The sequence below is a fragment of the Bombina bombina genome, chromosome 4 (assembly GCF_027579735.1).
Source record: "Bombina bombina isolate aBomBom1 chromosome 4, aBomBom1.pri, whole genome shotgun sequence".
NCBI lineage: Eukaryota > Metazoa > Chordata > Amphibia > Anura > Bombinatoridae > Bombina > Bombina bombina.
This window is the reverse complement of record NC_069502.1, coordinates 879,227,345-879,246,128: the sequence shown is the minus strand read 5'-3', so window position 1 is coordinate 879,246,128 and position 18,784 is coordinate 879,227,345. Positions and strand designations below refer to the sequence as shown.

General features: G+C 40.8%; 1 protein-coding gene across 1 annotated transcript in view; it reads right to left on the bottom strand.

Moving 5' to 3' along the window:
* LOC128657412 (zinc finger protein OZF-like) overlaps positions 1 to 18,784 on the bottom strand; it is a 174,088-nt gene that overhangs the window by 139,497 nt on the left and 15,807 nt on the right. Inside the window, exon 2 of the mRNA XM_053711752.1 lies at positions 9,367 to 9,471. The gene's annotated coding sequence lies outside the window, so the exon portion shown is untranslated. The remainder of the gene's footprint in view (positions 1 to 9,366; positions 9,472 to 18,784) is intronic.

Here is an 18,784-nt window from a genome sequence, read left to right as displayed (position 1 = left end):
CCCTAACAGGACCATCCAGAGGCCTAAAACTGAAGGTCAAACCACTCAACTGCGGTAACGGGGCGCTAAGCCCGCCAACCCTCCCCCACATGGAGGAGGAATCCAGGTTCTGATGAAATCAGATGTTAGAGTGACGCAGCGGAATACTCCCCTGATCGGTCATCTATGACTGAAGGCTATAAGGACTGAAACAATCCTTCCCGCCTCACGAACCCACAGGTCCTATCAAACAATGATAACCTGAGCACTCAGTGCTATTACCGAACCAGTCCAGCAGAAACAGCACCACGTGGCTGAGCAGCCACAAAAACCGAATGAACCCAACAGGACCAGTCTGTACCCCAGGTCCTAACCGGCAAGCTGAATAAATTCTCCCCCATAGGAGAAAAAGAAAACAGACATTATTAAACATAGGACTAACATGTCCAAACAACTTCCGAAGAAGAAACAAAGTATCAATCCCAGATGGTTCCTGAAGGAAATAAAAATAAAATAGAAGGCAACCCAAAGGTTGCCCAAAGGATACAGGCCTACCCGCAGGACCAGCCAAACCGAGCCCTATCTTTCAAAAAACTATGAAAGATCTCAAACAAATGACAAACAAGGGATAACCCCATCCCCACATGTTTAATGAGGTGCACCATTCGAATGATCAGACTGAAAATCCCTGTATCTGCTAATGATAGGGTCATTCAATAACTGAAAAAATATGTCTGAGCAATATGCGAAGGCATGCAATCCTGTAACGAAAGGCACGACACTCAGGAACAGTTACACCCGCGGGGAACTGTAGAGGCCAACTCCAAGGCGGAAGGCCCGGGACAATTAGGGCACTAGCACATTCTAAAATAAAAGGCTGGACTCTGCAGACGAACAATCGCCAACATTATATGGAAGCAGAAACGTGTTGCAACCTCCGGGGGGGGGGGGGGGGGGGGGGACACGCCACCCCGCTTGGAGGAACCATAAACTGGGTTACCTGCATGTGTAGAAGTATGGATTGGTAGAGAACTTGCCTCTCGGAGGACGGGACCCCCAGAGGCGGATGGCTCAGCAGTCCCTTGGTTCGCCGAGTCCGAGGAACCAGACGCTCTCATATGGCATACAGAACAAAACTGGTTGCCATGTGTCAACGAGGCCAATCCGGATTCGTTACCGGACACAGAATCTGAATCCGAACTCAAAATAGTCTCGGTATCAGAATCCTCCAGCATCAGAATCCTCCATAACTGGATAGAGGATATATAAATATGGACTAATGTAGTAAAAACAAAAATGGCACCTGCCACCCCCAAGGGCTGGGGCACTCATCACCTCCTATGACCAGACCCCTGTGGACTAGAATATGTCCTTCGCCACACGGTCGGGAATGTGGAAATGGGAAATGGAACGTAACCACGCCCGAACACAAGGTGAGCCATACAGTCCAAAAAAGCGTGCCCAACCAAAAGGCTGCGTCACTTCCAAAGGCCTCAAAGTTCCAAACCACGAGCCCATAAACATCACACATAAGCAGGTTGAATCACATAACAAACATGCTTATAAACCCCCCTGTTCAATAATCCCCCTCAGGAGATATTAAATAAAACAATGATATAAAACTTGTAAGAGACAGGACAAAATTTACAAACACATACAGGAGGAATTGAGGGCCCTATTCCCGTGGGAACTTACAATCTAGAAGGGTAGAAGGTTGAGAAACAGGAGGTGAAGACTGCAAGATTGAGAAAGATGTTAATGCAAAGTTAGATGAGGAAAATGTTAGGCAAGTGAAATTAATTTATTATTGAGTTGGGTGGTAGGCATCCCTGAACAGAAAAGTCTTCAGGGAGCATTTAAAGAAAGATTATGGCAAAGCCTGACAGCACAAGGGAGAGTGTTCCAGAGGGTAGGTGCTACACGACAGAAGTCCTGCAGTCTACCATGAGAAGAGGTGATAGTCGCGGATGCAAGGAGCAGTTGGATCTTAGTGGGCGGGCTGGAGTATACTTGTTTATTAGAGAGGATAGGTAAAGGGGAGCGGCATTGGTGAGAGCTTTGTATGTAAGGGTGAGAATTTTTAATTTAATTCTGCTGTGAATGGGGAGCCAATGAAGGGACTAGCAGAGAGGTGCAGCAGATACAGAGCAATGGGAAAGGTGGATCAGTTTGGCAGAGGCATATAAGATGGATTGAAGGGGGGAGAGGCAGGAAAGAGGAAGGCCAGTAAGTAGGATATAGCAGTAGTCATATTGGGAAATAATAAGGGAGTGGATTATTTGCTTTGTGATGTTAGCGCTCAAAAAAGGGCCGAATCTTAGAAATATTGCGTAGATGGTTGCAGCAGGATGTAGAAAGCGATTGGATATGGGGGACGAAGGATAGATTTGAGTCAAGTCTAACTCAGAAACAGTGGATTTGGGGCAATGGGGAAATGGTGATGCCGTCAACAGGGATAGAGAAGTCAGAAGTCAGCGTAGAGCTTGAGGTGAGGGGGGGATAAGAAGGAGCTCAGTCTTGGACATGTTAACTCACTAGGGGTATGTTACTTACTTCTAGACTTTCCTATATATCACCTATTTGTAAAGCTCGTGGGACATTCCACTATCAGACCGAACTCGGCCAGTAGTCTTCTTATTCTCGGCATCGAGCCGGAATGATAGGGAATATCCCAGAGTAGAGAAAGTTTGCAAGATGAGGTAAGCGGCACTCACCACAGGCAGGATAGTCTTCGGCGGCAACAAGCAGGGAATCAGAGAAAGGCAGTTCAAAGGAAAACCACTAGAATAGTCCGGCAGGCAGGGTTTGGCAACAGTAAAGCAGTCCAGAGGTGAACCACTTGGATGGTCAGACAGGCAGGGTTTGGCAACAGAGAGGCAATCCAGAGCAATAGGAGTTAATCAAGCAGAGTAGTCAGACAGGCAGGGTTCAGCAATAGTATAACAATTCAGCAGTTTAGGGGTAAACAGGCAGAGTGGTCAGACAAGCAGAGTTCAGCAGCAGTATATCAATCCAGCAGTTTAGGGGTAAACAGGCAGAGTGGTCAGACAAGCAGAGTTCAGCAGCAGTATATCAATCCAGCAGTTCAGGGTTTAACAGGAAGAGTGGTTAGACAAGCAGAGATCAGCAACAATATAACAGTCCAGCATACAGCAAAAATAACACCCAGGAGAACACCAAGTAACACCTATACTTTGGCAGGTAGCAAGTGAGTAACTTACATAGGCGCAGGATTCGCGCCAAAGGAGATCCAGACCTGCTTCAGAACGGAGGAAGCATGCGGCGATGACGTCACCGTCGCATGCAGAAAGGAGCCAACTACCCCCTAGGCAACAAGCAGAACAGCAGGCGCCGCATCCCTAGCAACAGCAAGAGAGGCGCGACATAGCCCCCCTCTCAAGGGTACCCTCCGGGAACCAGAGTCGGCCACAAAGGATGAGCAGCAAGGAATCCGGAGACCAAAGATGGAGCATGAACATCATGGGCAGGAACCCAGGAACGATCCGCCACAAAGTAACCCTTCCAATGTACCAGATAATGCAGTTGTCTGCGCCTGTATCTGGAGTCCAGGATCTTACCAACCTCATATTCAGGGTCACCACAGACCAGGAGTGGAGGAGGAGGAGCTCAGAGACGGGTATATCTATTCTTGATGTAGGGCTTGAGTAGTGAGATGTGGCAGAATGGGTGTATGCGCAGGGTTTTGGGCAAGGTCACTTTGTAGGCAACATGAGACAGTCTTTTCAGGACTTTGTATGGACCGATAAACCTAGGCCTCAACTTGTGACAGGGTTGACATAGAGGAATATGTCGAGTAGAGACCCGAACACATTCACCTACCGAGATGGCACGTACAGAAGCTCTATGACGATCAGCAAACTTTTTGTATCTAGAGACAGCTGAACGTAGCTGACAGCGATTACGTTGCCAATGAGTGGTGAGTTCAGTAACGTGTCGGTCTGCATCAGGAACACCAGTGGACTGAGCAGAAAGAGGGAAGACATGAGGTTGATACCCTTCTGCGGCTTGAAATTGAGAACATTGAAGAGAAAAGTGCCAATGAGTGTTTCTTGCCAGCTCAGATAGGGGTCTGGAGAGCGTTGAAAAAGGCTCTAAGGTAGGCCTTGAAATCCTGGTTTACTCTCTGTTAAGTCCATTGGTCTGATGATGGTAGCCAGAAGACAAGGAAACAGTGGTTCCAATAATCTTACAAAAGGTTTTCCAAAAGGTAGAGATGAACTGTGGATTTCTGACGGAAACAATATTCGCAGGAATGCCATGAAGTTGTACCACATGCAAGAGAAAAAGAGACAATAATTCTTGGGCAGAAGGCAGTTTGGTTAGGGGTACAAAATGAGCTAGTCTGGAAAAGCGATCCACCACAACCCAGATTACTGTATGGTGGTCAGAAGGAGGAAGATCCACAATGAAATCCATTGTTATGTGTGTCCATGGTTGTTTGGGAATGGACAATGGTTGGAGCAAGCCGGGAGGAAAGGATCGTTGAGTTTTGTTGGCAGAACAAGTTGTGCAGGCTTTCACATAATCCTTAGCGTCAGACTTCATTGTAGGCCACCTTACGTGTTGGGAAAGACTCTTAAAAGTCCTTGTCAAACCAGGATGTCCTGAGAGTTTACTATCATGAGCCCAGGACAGCACAGGAGTGCATAAGTTCAGAGGTACAAAAAAGATATCGGAAGCCACGGGAGCTTCAGGAGGTTTAGTAGACTAGGCACGTTGCAGTCTTTGAAGAAGGGTGGTGTTCAGTTGAGCAACCACACAGGAGGGAGGTATGATGTGTTCAATAGGAGCTTCAGAGGAATCACTTGAGTGAGGAAACTGACGGGAAAGGGCGTCAGCCTTCTTGTTTTTGGTCCCAGGAAGATAAGAGACCACAAAGTTAAAACAGGAAAAGAACAAGGCCCACCTGGCCTGTCGAGGATTGAGTCGATGAGCAGTCTCTAGTTAAGTCAGATTCTTGTGGTCGATGAGAATCTGAATGGGATTGGCGGTGCCTTCTAACCAATGGCGCCATTCAGTCAAGGCCAACTTAATGGCTAAGAGTTCACGATTACCCACATTGTAATTCCTCTCTGCAGGAGTAAAGCGTTTGGAGAAAAAAGGCTACAGGGTGCGACTTGGAGGTTAAAGGATCCCTTTAGGTTAGAACTGCTCCAGCCCCTATTTTGGAGGCATCAACCTCTAAAGTGAACTGTAGGTCAGGATTAGGATGGCAGAGCACAGGAGCAGAACAGAAAGCCTTTTTTAGACAAGTGAAGGCATATATGGCCTCAGGGGGCCAATGTTTGCAGTCTTTATTCCGTTTTGTCAATTCCATGAGTGGAACGACTGTTTGAGAAAAGTTCTTTATAAACTTGCGTTAATAATTGGAGAACCCCAAGAATATCTGTAATTCCTTTAGTGAAGTAGGTTGAGGCCATTCTAAAACTGCGGTGAGTTTAGCAGGATCCATGGCAAAACCTTCTTTCGAGATGACATAACCAAGGAACTGTATCTGAACTTGGTCAAACTCACATTTTTCTAGTTTAGCTACCAAAGAATTGTCTCTGAGACGTTGAAGTACCTGTCTTATGTGCTTATGATGCTCCTCCAGAGTGGAAGAGAAAATAAAGGATGTCATTCAGGTAGACGATGACAGTGCTATTGAGGAGGTCACGGAAGACATCATTGACGAATGCTTGGAAAACTGCAGGGGTGTTACACAGCCCAAATGGCATTAAAAGGTATTCGTAATGCCCTGATCTTGTGTTCGTGGCCTGCGCAGATACGAATCAGATTTCATGCCCCACGTAAGTCCATCTTGGTGAAGAAGGGAGCATTCTGGAGTGAGCCATACAGTTCGGTGATCAAAGGAATGGGATAGAGATTCTTGATAGTTATGTTGTTCAAGGCCCTGTAGTCGATGCAGGGTCTGAGCCCACCATCCTTTTTACTTATGAAAAAGAAGCCTGTCCCAGCAGGAGAGGAGGAAGGGCGAATGAAACCTTTAGCAAGGTTCTCTTGGATGTACTCCTCCATGGATTTGGTTTCAGCTTTGTTGAGTGGAAAAGTCCTCCCTTTAGGAAGTGGGGCTCCGGGAAAGAGGTCGATTTTGCAGTCATATGGATGGTGGGGTGGCAGCACGTCGGCTGCTTTTTTCTCAAACACATCTGCAAAATCCGCATATACTGATAGAAGGTTTGGAGGAGTCTGTATACTGGCTATGGGGATGCAGAGCAGAGGAGGGACTTTAGTAAGGCAGGTGTGAAAACAGGAGGTACCCCAGGAGGCCAGTTGTCCTTAAGCCCAGTCGAACTGTGGATTGTGTATACAAAGCCAAGGAAGACCAAGGATGACAGGCTGTGCTGGGGAATGAATGACCTCGAACTGCAGCTGTTCGATATGAAGGACTCCCACAGTCAGAGACAATGTCTTTTCTGCAGAAGTGGCAATCATAAAACGGTGATCCAGAACATTTCCAGCTGCCCCTGAATCAATGAAGGCTTGAGTGTGGACAGTATTCTGAAGGAAGGAAAGGGCAACAGGTACCAGAATCCGAGAGGAGTGAGGGGAGTTAGTAGTGATCATACTTAGAGGTACCCCAGTGTTATCCCCTAAGCATTGGCTTTTCCCGGCCGAATGTCACAATTCTTTAGTTGGTGGGTGTTAGATCCATAATAAATGCATAGTCTCAATCTCCTTCTTCTCTGTCTTTCAAACTCTGAGGGTTTGAAGGAGGAGAGATCCATGGGTTCCTCCACTGGGGTAACTGGAGCTGTTGAAGAAGTAAAGCCGAGTTCTGTCTCTCACTGCTTGTCTCTCCTGGAAGCGAGAATCCAGACTGATACAAAGTGTTATAAAGTTATCCAAAGAAGAAGAAATATCATGATAAGTGAGTTCATCTTTGATGCATTGATGCAGACCCCTCCTAAAGACTGCCTTGAGAGCACTGCCATCCCAAGTGGTTTCAAGTGCCAAGGTGTGAAACTCAATGGCGAATTGTGCCACAGTTCTATTGCCCTGGTGGAGATCCAGGAGAGAAAATTATGCAGCAGAAGTACGACCAGAAGTCCCAAACACAGAAGAAAATGCAGAAATCAGCATCATGCAGGAGTGGATCGTTCTGTTCCAAAAGGGGAGAAACGCAGGCTAGGGCCTTGTCTTTTAGTAAGGAAATGATAAAAGTGACCCTTGTTCGGTGAGACTGAAAGGTGTGAGGATCGTTACGGAAGTGCAACCTGCACTGGTTAAGAAAACCCCTACAATCAATAGTACCTTATTTGTCAGGCAATGGTATCCAGGGAATGCTTCTAGAAGCAGGGGAAGAAGCCTCAGTACTAGGAGCGGAGATTGGCGGTACAACAACAGGAGCGGTATTCCTTGCTGCAACTAGTGCAGAGAGTTGAGCGGTTATAGCCTCTAGTTTGGAATCCATACACTGGAACTGTGTGGTATGGGTTCCCAACATCCGTCCTTGAAGATAAACTGCTCTTGCTAACTCATTTGGCTCCATGGCCCAAGTATAATGTAATGCTCGTGGGATATTCCACTATCAGACTGAACTCAGCCAGTAGTCTTCTTATCCCGGCGTCGAGCCGGAATTATAGGGCATATCCCAGAGCAGAGAAAGTTTGCACGATGAGCTAAGCGGCACTCACCACAGGCAGGATAGTCTTCGGTGGCAACAGGCAGGGAATCATAAAAAGGCAGTTCAAAGGTAAACCACTAGAATGGTCCGGAAGGCAGGGTCTGGCAATGGTAAAGCAGTTCAGAGGAAAACCACTAGGATGGTCAGGCAGGCAGGGTCTGGCAACAGTAAAGTAGTCCAGAGGTGAACCACTAGGATGGTCAGGCAGGCAGGGTTTGGCAATGGTAAATTAGTCCAGATGTAAACCACTAGAATGTTTAGGCAGGCAGGGTTTGGCAACGGTAAAGCAGTCCAGAGGTAAACCACTAGGATGGTCAGACAGGCAGGGTTTGGCAACAGAGAGGCAATCCAAAGCAATAGGGGTTAATCAAGCAGATTAGTCAAACAGGCAGGGTTCAGCAAAAGTATAACAATCCAGCAGTTTAAGGGTAAACAGGTAGAGTGGTCAGACAAGCAGAGTTCAGCAGCAGTATATCAATCGAGCAGTTCAGGGGTTAACAGGCAGAGTGGTCAGACAAGCAGAGGTTAGCAACAATATAACAGTCCAGCATACAGCAAAAATAATACCCAGGACAACACTAAGTAACACCTATACTTGGGCAGTGATAGGTAGCAAGTGAGTAACTTACATAGGCGCAGGATTCGCGCCACAGGAGATCCAGACCGGCTTCAGAACGGAGGAAGGGTGCTGTGATGACGTCAGCGCCGCACGCAGACAGGAGCCGACTCCCCCCCCAGGCAACGAGCAGAACAGCAGGTGCCGCGTCCCTAGCAACAGCTAGAGGCGCGACACTGTTAATGCTAAAGCTTTATCACAATATGCTTCTACCTTTCCACACTTTCCCCTTATTCCCCCAAACTTGACCCTAATATGACTAATTACTCATATCTAGCATATAACAGCTAGATTACATCTCAAATTTCATTTTCTTTACATATTGAAAAATAAGGTTCACCATCAGAGACCCAAGAGTGGTCTCCTTCTGTTGTAGACTAACTGCTCTAGCTTCACATCGTTTACATTACTGGGAGGTCCAAGAGTGGCCTCATGAATCATTTGATGGGTATACAGTTTGGCAGGCATCTGCACTTAATTTATATTTGTCATATAAGCATGTAATGCATATACTTGTTGACTTATATTTGCTATATTTTGTAGTTAATTTGAAGTTTATTGTCTACTATTTACTGACATTCTAGTGTTTGTATGACTTGAATTGAACCTCAATAAAAATGAATATAAAAAACAAAACAAAAGAACTATTAACATTCTATTTTTGGAAAGCATTGTTACTTTACAGCATTTTTCTACACCAGCCTAATTTTTTTGCACAGTAGTGTACGTGCACACTCACCTGCAACTAGCGTATCTCATAGACAACATATGTACACACTCATCTGTAACCAGCGTATCCTATAGACAGCATATGTTCACCCGCACTTGTAACCAGCATATCTCATAAACAAAATATGTACATACTCCCCCATAAACCTGAAGCCTCTGACACAACAAACGTGCACTCATCTGTCACATGCTTTTCATAGATACAACATACGTGCACACTCACCTGTAAGCTGCATCCCTCAAACACAACATAAATGTACACTCACCTGTATCCTAAACCTCTTGTCACAACATACGTGTACACTCAACTAGAACTCACATTCCTCTGACACAATATACATTTACACTCACCTGTAACCCACATCCTTCAGACACAACACACATGCATAGTCACCTGAGTTGATGATGTCATTGGTTTTATCATCTGGAGCTTCCACCTGACGCCTCACACACAGATCTTCTATTATCTCAATTTTCACTATATCAGCGTTATCTTCATCTGTACAAATAAAGCAGATTCGGTTTTTATATCCAATGATCAAGTTTTTATAACTTTACCAAAAAACAGTTTGTATATTTCCCAGACAGACAATAGCACCAAATACACATACTGTGATACTTTTCCTCTATTCTTTTAATTTTTAGTTTAAAGACTTATATTGCTTATTCATCATGTCAAGAAAAATATATTGTGCAACAAATGAAGAAAAGATCATTGTTATTTATAATTACCAGTTAATTCACGTCTTTACACTGGAGGTGGCGACACAGTAATGAGCTACTAGTGAGGTATACAGCCTTGTGGTTTTATAAAGTAGTTAGACCCCATCCCAGAGTTTGTGTGGTTTAACTTTCTAAATTATTTAATGATATAAACATGAGCTATGCACTGATGTGTCTGCTGTGTAGTTATCTGAAAAATTATAATTTACTAGAGACAAATTGTCACCATCACAGAACCTTCCCTTTACGTAATATGCGCTAATCACTTGTATCTGTATTTATAGGAACTTCATCCTCCTCAGTCTTCACCTGATCACACGCATATGGTTCTCCTCCATGCTCAAACGCCGAGCCATCTGAAGGTGTAATATCCATACGGCCTGTACATTCAGAAATATTGAACATAAAACTTAAAGGGAAAGTATACTGTAAAATTGTTTTTCCTTAAAATGTGTTTCCAATGACCAATTTACCAGTTGCAGAGTATAAAATGTATGAGATTTTGCTTTTTAACCCCTTAACGACATACGTCGTGCACTGTACGACGTTGGTCGATATGCCCTTAAGGACCAGCGATATACCCTGTAAGTTGCTGCAGTCCTGGGCTTCTCTCTGCCGCAATCTCGTTCAAAATAGCGAGATCACGCAATTTCTGCATTCCCCACAAGTGGGGCACTGCAGAAATAAAGTTGCAGAGTTGTCGATGCAGAGAGGGCCACTCTGCCAGCGATGGTGCAGTTTGTTGGTGGAAGGGAGCAGTAGCAGGGAGGCTGGTGGGCGGCCCATCGCTACAGGGACTTCCTGTTCCTGATGCAAGCAATACATCAGGAGCGCACAGGGGGGCGTGGGGTGCGCGCATGTTACATTAATGTGATAGAGGGAGGGAAATTAATTTTTGTAAAGGGATCGGTGAGGGGGGTAGGGTGTTGAGGGGGGGGGCAGCTACACTACAGAAAATGATTTAGAAAAAACAAAACAAAAAAAAACGCACATGTATAATGGCAAAATGGGCACTAGCAGACAGCTGCCAGTATCCAAGATGGTGGAAGATAGGTAGAGGTGTGGGGGTTAGAGAGCTGTATGGGGTGGATCAGGAAGGTTGGGGGCTGAGAGGGGATCCATCACTACAAAAAAAAAAATAAAAAAAAATTGCCTTTTATTTTAGAACTGGCAGACTTTCTGCCAGTACTTAAGATGGCGGTGACAATTGTGAGGTGGGGGAGGGAAAAGAGCTGTTTGAGGGGGGTCAGGGAGGGAATATATACATGTGAAGGAATATATAAATATATACATGTGAAGGAATATTCAGGGATTCCCGACAGATATCAGTGTTCCAATGTAACTATCGCTAATTTTGAAAAAAAATAAAAATAGTTTGGAAATAGCAAAGTGCTGTTTGTATTTATTGCCCTATGACTTGCAAAAAAAGCAAAGAACATGTAAACATTGGGTATTTCTAAACTCAGGACAAAATTTAGAAACTATTTAGCATGGGTGTTTTTTGGTAGCTGTAGATGTGCAACAGATTTTCGGGGTTTAAAGTTAGAAAAAGTGTTTTGGTTTTTTTTACACTTTTTCATCATATTTTATAATTTTTTTACAGTAATTTATAAGATATGATGAAAATAATGGTATCTTTAGAAAGTCCATTTAATGGCGAGAAAAACAGTATATAATATGTGTGGGTACAGTAAATGAGTAAGAAGAAATTTACAGCTACACACAAAAACCGCAGAAATGTAAAAATAGCCCTGGTCCTTAAGGGAAGGAAATTGAAAAATGGCCTTGTCCTTAACCCCTTACTGACCGGACCATTTTTCAATTTTCTTACCCTTAATGACAATGGCTATTTTTACATTTCTGCAGTGTTTGTGTTTAGCTGTAATTTTCCTCTTACTCATTTACTGTACCCACACATATTATATACTGTTTTTCTCGCCATTACATGGACTTTCTAAAGATACAATTATTTTCATCATATCTTATAATTTACTATAAAAAAAAATATAAAATAAGAGGAAAAATTGAAAAAAAAAACACACACTTTTTCTAACTTTGACCCCCAAAATCTGTTACACATCTACAACCACCAAAATACACCCATTCTAAATAGTTTCTAAATTTTGTCCCGAGTTTAAAAATACCCAATGTTTACATGTTCTTTGCTTTTTTTTCCAAGTTATAGGGCAATAAATACAAGTAGCACTTTGCTATTTCCAAACCACTTTTTTTTCAAAATTAGCGCTAGTTACATTGGAACACTGATATCTTTCAGGAATCCCTGAATATCCCTTGACATATATTTTTATTTAGAAGACATCCCAAAGCATTGATCTAGGCCCATTTTGGTATATTTCATGCCACCATTTCACCGCCAAATGCAATCAAATAAAAAAAATTATTGACTTTGTCACAAATTGTTTCACAAACTTTAGGTTTCTCGCTGAATTTATTTACAAACAACTTGTGCAATTATGGCATAAATGGTTGTAAATACTTCTCTGGGATCCCCTTTGTTCAGAAATAGCAGACATATATGACTTTGGCGTTGCTTTTTGGTAATTAGAAGGCCGCTAAATGCCGCTGCACACCACACGTGTATTATGCCCAGCAGTGAAGGGGTTAATTAGGGAGCTCGTAGGGAGCTTTTAGGTTTAATTTTAGCTTTAGTGTAGTGTAGTACAGTGTTTTTCAACCAGTGTGCCGTGGCACACTAGTGTGCCGTGAGAGATCCTCAGGTGTGCCACGGCAGACTGACAACAGTGTGACATATTTTTTAAACTTTGCTTGTTTTTTACTCCCAGTGCAGGGGTAGTTTGTAGGAGGCATGGCATAACAGCACAATACATGCAGTATGTTAACAAGTACCAAAATATCACAAAAGAAGGAGAATAAATAAAATAAATGTGATAAGATGAAATAAACCCAAAAAAATGTATCATATATATGGTGCCACTAATATATGTAAAACCATAAAATTAATAAATATAAAGTTCATATAAGGATATGTATATTCTTCCTGGCACTCTTCAGTCTTCTGTGTGGTCTCTCTTGATCCTCATAAAAAAAGAAGAAATATGCCACATAGCGTAATTCTGTAACTTTGTTGCAATAAAAAACTTGTGTCTGTGCAAATGGTTACTCACATGCGGTGGAGCTATAACCAAGCTCAGGTAGAAGCGCACACCCACTTTTATACTGTTGGGTAAACAGATTCTTGTACCAGTTGTTCAGATAAATGAATTTATTAAAACACAATATATAAAATATATAAAATAGCGTCACCAGACCTGCTATTAACACCTTTTGTAATAAGTTTAGGCAATACAGTATAGTAATTGCTCAATATGAGCTTAACAGGATACTAGAAACCGTGGTAAGGAGTGTAGAAACTGAACCACACAACCTCCCCCAGAAAGTCCAGTAACTGTTGCTCTTCTTATTGGTGTGCAGGTACTTGGGAAGGCGCCAGAGAACGATAAATCCAACGTACGTTTCGCAATACGCTTTATCAAGGATGGTGTGCGCATGTCCAAAACCTTAATTTAAGTCATTCAAAATCCTTAAACCGGATATCCGGTACACAGTCCTCCATCTTTAAAATGGGCAAACACTTAAATTTATGGTCACCATAAAACTCCAAGTAGAAATGTTCAAAGTGAAGGCATTCACCAATATATGCATAAACATTAGTTAAGGGATGTTAAAATTAATTAGACGAACTTATTTCATTTTACAAGTATACAAGATACCATATAAATAGAAAGTATTTACAATTAGTATGTAATGTGTTAATACGGAATCTAAAGAAAAATATACATCTTAAAAATATTTCATATCCGTAATGTTCTCATTATTGTCAAAAACAGAATCATATACATTTTAATGAGATCTATCCTATTATTAGTAATCTTAGAGTAATTCATCTACACATAATTTACAACTGTAAATGACTAACTAATACCAGATAATATGATTAGGTTTGAAATAATATTTGTACATTTAAATTGTTAATTTTTGCTGGTTTACATTGATACATTAATACTAGGGATAGGGAATTTTATATTTAATTGGTTTCTTCAAAAGTACTTATTAGAGAGTATTACAGGAAAGCTTAAAGAATATATTAGTTGGTATATAGGTTGGGGAGTTTATAAAAAATGATGAAGTTCGAAGTCCTTATTAAGGCCATTTGGTATAAGACTATCCATAATGTGGATCCATTTCATCTCCAAACGACCTAATTGATTCTGTATATCACCTCCTTTCCACCCATATTCTACCTTCCTGATGCCCAGAAACTCAAGATCCTCTATTCTTCTATTGTGTTTTTTGTCAAAGTGTGCCGATAATGTATGTTTCTGAAAACCTTTTCTTATGTTGTATATATGCTCATTCAATCTTGTTTTTAGAAGCCTGGAGGTGCGTCCTATGTAAATTAAATTACACGTGCAACGTAACAGATATATAACATTCTTACTGTTGCATGTGATAACTTGATTAATATTATAGTTCCTATTTCCATCCATGGAATAAAATTTGTTGCAAATTTTAGGTCCCTTTTTCATTTCTTTACAGGCATTACAAAACTGGCACCTTCTAAAACCTTCTTGTAATGCTGGTAACCAGTTTTTATTTGAATTAATACCCTCTGTCTTTTTTATTGTTTCGTGTGTAAGTTGTACTTTTAAATTTGGAACCTTTTTAAACATTATATACGGTTTATCTTCTATAAGTTCAGATAGACTTGGGTCTCTAAATAAAATACCCCAATGTTTTTGTATAATTTCTCTGACTTCTTTACTTTGGGTGCTGTGTTGTAAAATCAATCTACTTGCTGAATTGTCTGTTTTTGATATCCAGTTACTATTTTGTTTATACTGGAGTAGATTTTTTCTGTCCAAATTTGCCACGTCTTCTATTTTTTCTTCTAAGAAATTGCTCGAGTAATTCTTCTCTATAAATCTTTCTTTTAATATTTTAGATTGAGTGTGAAAAACAGCTTCATCCCTACAGTTACGCCTAAGGCGCATAAATTGTCCCTTTGGTATATTTTTTAGCCAGTGTCTTTGATGACAACTATTTAAATTAATATAATTATTTACATCAATACTCTTGAAGAAATTTTTAGTTTTTAATCTATCATTTTCTATGTATATTTCTAAATCAAGAAACTCTACTTTAGTTCTACTCTGGTTCCATGTAAGGGTTATATTAAACTCATTAGATTTTAGATATTCTTTGAATTCGTTTAATTGGCCCTCCGTTCCTGACCAAATCAGGAACAGATCGTCTATGTAACGACGATAGGACACCAGATATTGCGCCCAGGGGGAATTGAAGATGTACAAATTTTCCCAATTGGCCATATATAAATTGGCATAACTGGGCGCAAATCTGGTGCCCATCGCCGTTCCACTAATCTGTAAATAATATATTTTGTTAAACCAAAAGTAGTTAGTCTCTAAGATGATCCTGATGCCATCCAAAATAAATTGTAACTGTTTAGGGTCAAGGGTGGTATCCTCTTTTAAGATGTCTCGTACTGAAGTAATCCCTAATTCTGTGTCTATTATGGTGTATAGGGATGTGACATCTCCAGTGACTAATATCCACTCTTTATTCCATTGAATGTCTTCCAGATGGTTTAATATACTAATGGTGTCTTTCAAATAGGATTTTGTATTCTTAACGTATGTTTGTAGGAATGAATCTATGTATGCAGATAGATTACTCGTATGTGAATTTACCCCAGATACAATGGGCCTCCCTGGAGGGTTTATGGGGTCTTTATGGATTTTAGGGAGTATATAAAAACTGGCAGTTTTGGGGAATTGGTTACATAAATATTGATACTCCTTCTTATTTAAATACCTTCTTCAAGTCCTTCGTTCAAATATTTCTCAATTCTTTTTCTATAAACAAAAACAGGATTTGAGTCTAATTTTTTATATGTGTTTAAATCATTCAGTTGTCTGAGACATTCTTCATTATACTTCTCACTATCCATTATAACAGTGCCTCCGCCCTTATCGGCCGGCTTCACCACTATCTTGTCATTATCCTGTAATTCTTTTAGTGCTATTTGTTCTTCTTTAGTCAGATTTGAAGTGTAGTTGGTTTTGAGATATTTAATGTCTCTGTGAACTAATTCTAAAAATGTTTCCATTGGGGCCGACCTATATTGTGTGGGATTAAATAATGACCTATTTTTAACTTCTGCATGTTTATATTTGTTAGAGTCAGGGATCTTATTATTAACAATAGGACTATTGAGAAAATATTTTTTGATACACAAATTGCGTATAAATTTCTGCACTCCTATATAGGTATCAAATTTGTTGATTCTATAACTGGGTGCGAAATTAAGGCCTCTGTCTAAAACAGAAATTTGTGCTCTTGTTAGTTCTATCTTAGATAGGTTAAAAATACCCTTTCCTGTCTTTTCATTGTTATTATTAGTTATTGCAGATTTGTTCTTATTCGTTATTTTATTCTTTTTTCTTAGTACTCTGTTCTGTCCATGTTCCTTCTCCTTTTGTTGAACAGATCCGAGTTTGTGCGATTGTATTTTCTTTTGCCTGCTTCTAAAAAAACCTCCTCATCTTCCTCTGAACTGAATCTATTTAGATCCTCAAATCTGTTATATGTAGGAACATCCTCCTGGTAATAAACTCTTTGTTTTTTAATTACTCTAAGATTACTAATAATAGGATAGATCTCATTAAAATGTATATGATTCTGTTTTTGACAATAATGAGAACATTACGGATATGAAATATTTTTAAGATGTATATTTTTCTTTAGATTCCGTATTAACACATTACATACTAATTGTAAATACTTTCTATTTATATGGTATCTTGTATACTTGTAAAATGAAATAAGTTCGTCTAATTAATTTTAACATCCCTTAACTAATGTTTATGCATATATTGGTGAATGCCTTCACTTTGAACATTTCTACTTGGAGTTTTATGGTGACCATAAATTTAAGTGTTTGCCCATTTTAAAGATGGAGGACTGTGTACCGGATATCCGGTTTAAGGATTTTGAATGACTTAAATTAAGGTTTTGGACATGCGCACACCATCCTTGATAAAGCTTATTGCGAAACGTACGTTGGATTTATCGTTCTCTGGCGCCTTCCCAAGTACCTGCACACCAATAAGAAGAGCAACAGTTACTGGACTTTCTGGGGGAGGTTGTGTGGTTCAGTTTCTACACTCCTTACCACGGTTTCTAGTATCTTGTTAAGCTCATATTGAGCAATTACTATACTGTATTGCCTAAACTTATTACAAAAGGTGTTAATAGCAGGTCTGGTGACGCTATTTTATATATTTTATATATTGTGTTTTAATAAATTCATTTATCTGAACAACTGGTACAAGAATCTGTTTACCCAACAGTATAAAAGTGGGTGTGCGCTTCTACCTGAGCTTGGTTATAGCTCCACCGCATGTGAGTAACCATTTGCACAGACACAAGTTTTGTATTGCAACAAAGTTACAGAATTACGCTATGTGGCATATTTCTTCTTTTTTTATGAGGATCAAGAGAGACCACACAGAAGACTGAAGAGTGCCAGGAAGAATATACATATCCTTATATGAACTATATATTTATTAATTTTATGGTTTTACATATATTAGTGGCACCATATACATGCAGTATGTGTGTATGTGTATATATATATATGCTGTATTAGGCTACAATGTGTGATTTTTTTAAAATTTTGGGATGGTGGTGTGCCACAGGATTTTTTAATGTAAAAAAGTGTGCCACGGCAAAAAAAAGGTTAAAAATCACTGTTGTAGTAGACAACCCAAATTATTGATCTAGGCCCATTTTGGTATATTTCATGCCACCATTTCACCGCCAAATACGATCAAATAAAAAAAAAAAAAAAACTTACATTTTTCACAATTTTAGGTTTCTCACTGAAATTAATTACAAACAGCTTGTGCAATTATGGCACAAATGGTTGTAAATGCTTCTCTGGGATCCCCTTTGTTCAGAAATAGCAGACATATATGGCTTTGGCGTTGCTTTTTGGTAATAATACGGCCGTTAAATGCTGCTGCGCACCACACTTGTAATATGCCCAGCAGTTAAGGGGTTAATTAGGTAGCTTGTAGGGTTACTTTTTAGCTTTAGTGTAGAGATCAGTCTCCCACCCGACACATCCCACCCCCTGATCCCCCCCTGACCCCCCTCAAACAGCTCTCTTCCCTCCACCACCTCACAATTGTCACCGCCATCTTAAGTACTGGCAGAAAGTCTGCCAGTACTGAAATAAAAATAATTTATTATTTTTTTTATAAAGTCTGCAGTGATGGATCCCCCCTTACCCCACAACCTCCCTGATCCCCCCCATACATCTCTCTAACCCTCCCCCTCTACCTATTTGCAGCCATCTTGAGTACTGGCAGCTGTCTGCCAGTACCCAATTTGCCCCCCAAAATAGTTTTTTTTTACTTTTTTATATGACATATTTGTTTTCTGTAGTGTAGCACGCCCCCCTAAATGATCTACATCCCTCCCCCTCCCAGATCCCTTACTTAAGAACGGAGATCCCCCTGCATCTACATATGTCTTTTTTTTCCCCACTTGCCTGCATATTTTGTGTGCGCGCCCATGCCCCCCAGGCCGCAACCGCCCACCACGCAGCAACCTCCGACAATGACAGATCGGTTGGGGAATAAGCAACTTAAGATAGTATAGCCAGAAGCTGCTCCCACCCACCAACGAATGTGTTAAAATCAATGGCCGATGCAGAGGGGGCCACAGGAAATAATTGTAAATAATGTAATTCACTCCAGATGGTAAAGTGGATTATTGGGAATAAATTAAAGGGGAGAATTTTTTTTGAGTAAACTGTCCCTTTAAGTCAAGTTAATATTTACAAAATTAGCAACGATTTTACAAAGCTCATTTATCTAAACATTATAATCTCAGCAGATACCTGTTATATTTCACGTGCTTGTAGTCAGTGTCCCGTTATCCAGAGCTGTATTAGCCTCTGCCAGTCTGTCATTTAAAATTATAATTTTACTCTCATATATCAGAGCCTAACGTTTAAATTA